The following is a 6,197-nucleotide window of genomic DNA, read 5'->3' as shown; positions in this document are numbered from 1 at the left end:
AAAAAAACCCCTCATACAAATAAAAAATCAAAAAGACATAACAAAAAAACCCAACCAACATTAGAATTCGATTCCTAAAACTGTGTTTCTGCGTAGGGTAACTTCACATGAACTATTCTGTAATGCCACAAGAGGACACTCTTGAACACCTTTTTCTTTCATTGAGATGAGTGCTTTACAAGTCATTTTGTATTCAGTGGTAAATACAGAGGTCTAATCCCCAGCAACCCATAACATAAGGACAATTCTTCATATTCACCCAATATTCCTTAAGTTTAGATTTCAGGTAGTAAATAATTTTTTTTCTGTATCTGCTTTAGAATTTTCTAAAAGCTGTAACACTTTATATAAGTTGGATCAGCCTTGATTCTTAGAGCTTTTGCTTATATTCTGCTTTAGAATTTTCTAAAAGCTGTAGCACTTTATATAAGTTGGATCAGCCTTGATTCTTAGAGCTTTTGCTTATATTCTGCTCATGACTTTTCTCTGAAAGCATGAAACGTATTAGTTACAATATTATAGTAACAATATTGTAAAGCTAACACTTTAGTTACAATATTGTTGGAAACTTTCTGGTTCCATATGTATATAAAAATGTGGTACCAGTACTCAGTACCTTGTCTTTAATTGCTAGAAGCAACTAAACATTTATATTTCTTCTAAAAAAGTTACTTAGAAGTTATGTTTTGAGAAATGTAAAACTATGTTCTTAAAATTAGTGGTTGTATTAAAAGTATTGAAATAACAACAATAACCTTGCCTTATCATTATTTTAGAGATGTTAGGTTCAAGTTTTCCAGACAGATGCGAGCAAGTGATTAGTATATATGAATTATACATTAAAAACATCTGAGTTGTGTAATCCAATAATCAGTTTGGGACAAAAACAACACAAGTAAATAAAATATCTTGGTTCTTTATAGTCAACTCTTGTAGAACAAGTGTTTACAACAAATATGTAGGATCTACCTCAATTTTGCTCATTATATTACTTGCAGTAAGTCCTGTTGCCTGAACAAGAACAAAAAAAAAAATAATTAAATGATGGATTAGTTTCTTCATACATACATCTTAACAACAAACTCCTTAGAAACAATAGAATTTAAGAGAGCTGGGGATGCTGGTTATATTTGGGTTAACTATTTTTCATTAGTCACTTCATTTTAAAGATATAATGAGGTTGAATGATACTGTTATCCAATCTGAGTAGGACTTTAGGGCCTTTATTGTAATGGTTAGTTGATTTGGGGGAGGAGAGGAACCTCAAATTGTTATGTAGTCTGGGGAAAGAGAGGAACCTCAAATTGTTATTTGAGGCAAAAAATTTCATGTTTAATTTTGGCTTTCATTGTAGCAAACAATTAAGTGGATGCAGGAGACCCTGATTACCTGAGCCTTGACCAGTGTGTCTGGCTTTGTCTTGGCTCTGCCAAGTCTTACTTGGGTCCTCCTCCCATCAGCCAAACATTTGGATAAATGTAGCTGCAAATAGGACTGTAGTCCTTACTTTGTATATCTTTGGAGAGAGTATAAATACCATAATTATGAAGGCTTTCTTGTATACATTCAGATCTGTAAAATATTTTAGCTGGATGTGAGGTCTGCTTTATTAACACTCATAATAATTACACTATTTTAGATTTGCTATATTCCTTTTTCCAAGTTGTTGTTTTGTGATTAATAATTCCAACCTGTTGGGGAGAGTATCTTGTGATTTCAGAGTTCTGCTAATCACTTTTGCTAAACACTCTTCTTGGTGTCCTGCCAAGGGAGTCCTGAAAATGCCAGAAGTCAATATGCAAAGTAAAACCATAAAGCCAGAGCTGTCACTAAACGGTAAAAGAGACATCCACAGAGCCAAAATCTTTGAAATTTTACTTTACGAAAGTCCTGAGTGTGCTGGATTATAGTATAATTTTTCACGATTGTAGATTTTTAATAAATGTGTAAGGAAAGTGAGTGCTGCAATGCAAGTCATAAAAATTTGCACACATTTATCATGGCTAGGCTTCACGAATGAAGATTTGAGAGGGGCTCTACCCATGCTTGCTACAAGCGTGCTGATGGCTAAAAAGGCCAATGCGAGATAGACAAGTCCGGTTGCAGAAGGCACAGCAGAAAGACTCCCCAGGTGATATCGACGAGACGCGATTCTTTCTGCGTTGTCTTTTCTCCTCGAGAGTGATCCTGCGTGTGTTCTCAAAAGCAGCAGCAGCGTTATAGATGGTGTGTCTCCAGGCCTCACGATTAGAGGCCAGGGTAGACCAATGGTGATGATCAATATGGCCAAGGGTGAGGGATTGTTTCAGGCAGTCCTTGTATCTCCTCTTTGGGGCTCCTCTCTTGTGGCAGCCAGTGGCAAGTTCCCCACATAGCACGATCTTAGGGAGGCGGTAGTCCTGCATCCTGGAGACATGCCCTGCCCAGCACAGCTGTGTTCTCAGCAGCATGGCCTCAATGCTCGTGACTGCTGCCTGTTCAAGGACAGACGTGTTGGTCACATAGTCAGCCCAGTGGATGTTTAGGATTGTACGGAGGCAGCGCTGATGGAAGCGTTCTAAGAGACACAAGTGATGGTGGTAAATGGCCCATGATTCAGATCCATATAAAAGAGTAGACAGCACAATGGCTCTGTAAACACTGATCTTTGTACTTTTCTTCAGGTGTTTGTTTTGCCACACTCTTTTATGGAGTTTACCAAAAGCTCTGTACGCCTTTGCTAACCTGTTGTCTATTTCTGCATCAATCTTACCATCTGAGGAGATGATGCTTCCCAGGTAATTAAACTGCTGGACTGATTTGAGCTCTCTTTCACCAATGGTGAAATGGGGATGATGGGAGACTTCCTGAGGTGCAGGCTGATATAAAACTTCTGTTTTCTTCAAGCTGACTTCCAGTCCAAAGAGCTCAGCAGCCTCTGCAAAGCAGGATGTTAAACACTGCAGAGCTACTTCTGTGTGGGCAACAAGGGTGGCATCATCAGCGTAAAGCAGCTCATGGACAAGATGATTTAAGGTCTTAGTGTGAGCCTTCAGTCGCCTTAGGTTGAACAGGCTCCCATCGGTACGATATCGAATGTAGACACCGTATTCATCATCGAGGTCTGCCGTGGCCCTTTGGAGCATCATGCTGAAGAAGATTGTGAATAAAGTTGGTGCGAGGACGCAGCCTTGCTTCACACTACTGGCTATTGGAAAGGGCTCAGAAAGTGCATCACCATATCTGACTTGGCCGCACTGGTCCTCATGAAGCGAAATGATCATTTTGAGGAACTTGGGAGGACATCCTAAACGTTCCCAAATCTGCCACAGACCTTTTCTGCTCACAGTATCGAAAGCCTTGGTGAGATCAACAAAGGTAACATAGAGTCCTTTGTTCTGTTCCCGACACTTCTCTTGCATTTGTCTGAGAACAAATACCATGTCTGTGGTACCTCTGTTGGCTCGGAAACCACACTGGCTTTCAGGTAGAAGATCTACTATGGCGGGTATTAATCTGTTCAAAAGAATTCTTGCAAGGATTTTACCAGCAATGGAGAGCAGAGTAATACCTCGGTAATTTGAACACACTGTAAAAAATTCAAACTTCAGCATGCAATATTCAGGAATAAGTCGTACATGTTTTACAGCTCAGGAGAATTACTAGTCAAAGTAACACTGAACTTAAAGGGATGGGAAAGAAACTGACAAGTGTCTCCCACTTTTATGTTACTATCTGTGCTTTTTGTAAATAACAAGATGAGAAGGAATTAGCCGTGTTAGTGCATTGCCAAAGATTTAGCCTGCCCTGTTGGTGACAAACACTACAGCTGTACTTTCCCTTAAGGCAGGATGGCCAAACTGCAGTTCACAAACAGTGTAAAGCCTGTGTTCATGCAGCCGATGTGTGAGGCTGTGGAGTGAGGTTGCAGCCAGGAACGTTGGTGCCTGAGAAGCCCCTGGTGCTGGTCTGGCCCTGTCACTGCTCTGCAGCCCCCGAGGAGTGGCAGCGGGAGCAGTCTGCAAGTGCAGTGCCGGAAGCATAGCCTCTGCTGCAGAGGCAGAGGAGGCCCCACCTGATCTCAGGGTGTTTGTTGTGCAGTGTTTGCAGTTCAGGGACTGAAGTGCAGAGTGTTCTGGGTACATAGAGGGTGGACAGAGCTATGGGCTATACTGAATTTCAGTGCAATGGTTTGGATGTCCAGGGTGTGTACTAAATTTCCACATGAGAGGTGTAAGAGGAAGAGAGGTTTTGGAAATGATTATTTTGACAGGAGGAGCTTGGTTCTTTGTGGAGGGTAATTGTCTGAATCAGAAAAGCAAAGGAGACTTTGATCAAAAGGACAATATACACAAAGAAGAAAGTCATAAGTATACAGCTGGCAATAGAAATTCTGCTTTCAGCTTCTGAGCTCCCTTCCCACACAAAACATGCCAGCTATGCTATTCTAAGGTCACTTAAAATAGCATAGCTATGAGGCACTATGAAAAGGGCACTAGCTCACACATTAGAAGAAGAGATCAGCCCTTTCTCTGAGCAACTATAACACTTCATGCTCTTTAGAGCCATGATGTTTTATATCATGTTTGAGGTTCTATAAAAACTTCTGGGGAAAGCAATGTGGGTGGGAGAGGGCAGGGGGAATAAGGCAAGAGAATTTCCCATCTGTCTGAGAAAAAGAGAGTTGTGGGGATAGAATAATGGTCTCAAATATATAGTAGGTGATATTTCTGGTGAGCTGTCCAAAGAAAATACAAGATAGCTATGCTGGCTTAACAGTAGTTTGAAATTGCACAGATAGGCAGTTATGAAGTAAAGTTGACACAATCTGTTTTTTACCAGCAGTTGATGTTTATTTTGGATTTATACCCATTATCACAGCACAGATATCTCCTTACATCACCTTTGTTGTTACAGTTCCCTGGTGGACATACCAGGATCTCAGAATGAAATGGCACATGCCATCAGCTAGACAAAACCAGTAAAGGAATAGTGATGGTCATGAGAGAATCATGAGGCTGTGCTACTCAGTTTGGCATTTACAGTGGTTATACACCTCAGTGAGAATTACTGCTGTTGGCTTAGATCTCAAGAACAAGATTAAGCAAACTTTGTGCTCAACAAAAGGTGGGTTTTTTTCTATTTGGCTGTGCAGAAGTCTCTTTTCCCATACCTAAAGTGTATATCTTTATGTCCATCCAGCTTTATCTGTGTGAAGAAGAACCTGAATATTTGAGAACCTGAAGATCTGACAAAAATGGGGACACATAAGGTGACATTGAAGTTTTTAGTGCCAGGTTCATTGCACTAGAATTTAATTCAAAAATACCTGCAGCCCTCTCAAAACTTCTCTTTAGGGAGCTATTAACATGCATAATACTGAAAATCAGGAAATATTTTAAGGTGGTTTTAAAACCAGACTTTTCAGGAGACAGTACACACAGTAGACCTTTTCACTACAGATTTAAAATAGGCTATATAGTATGACAATTGAAAGGTTTTCCATATTCTTCTGTCTACAATCTTTCCAGAAATACATACTTTATTAAATCAATGTATTTAATTATTCTTTGATCAAATCAGTATGTATTATATGATTATATTTTTTATTTATTTACTTGTATATAATTAAGTAGATTCAAAGAATATACTTAATTATTCTCTTCAGTCAAAGAAATGTAACCGATTCCTCTTTGATTTCTAGTCCATTTAAACCAATTATGTTCCATTCATCTTTTGTAATTGGCAGTTAATAAGTGGCATTTGTTCATCAGGAGACTGATGAAGATTCTAGGGAGACAGTTTGATTCCCTAGAGGACCTGTCATTTCATTAGCTCAACAAATATATCTTCATTGAAATGAAAAGTAAACAAAAATGGGAAAGGTCAGGATGAAATAAATAGAAAAAGTAATTTTTCAAGTGTATGTTGAATTTTTATTTTTATAACTATTTTTTGTACTCCATCACTATATGATGCTGAAGGAGAAATTAATGCCTTATTGTTCTTTAATGTAATGCACAAGCACTGAGCTGTGGTTGGTTATAGCAGGAAAACTTTTGTGATGTCACAGCTCTAAATTCATACTACATCCTTAAGCATCACTTCACAGAGAGAGTGCCCATGATTTCTGGAAGTAGCTACAAGACGTGGAAAAGGCAAACTGTTAATTTTTGTAACAGTGTAAAATAAAATTGCTGCAGGGAGTTCATCTTGCT

Source organism: Myiozetetes cayanensis, unplaced genomic scaffold (genome assembly GCF_022539395.1).
Source record: "Myiozetetes cayanensis isolate MyiCay16 unplaced genomic scaffold, myiCay2020 scf4, whole genome shotgun sequence".
NCBI lineage: Eukaryota > Metazoa > Chordata > Aves > Passeriformes > Tyrannidae > Myiozetetes > Myiozetetes cayanensis.
Note: the sequence above shows the minus strand (reverse complement) of the source record.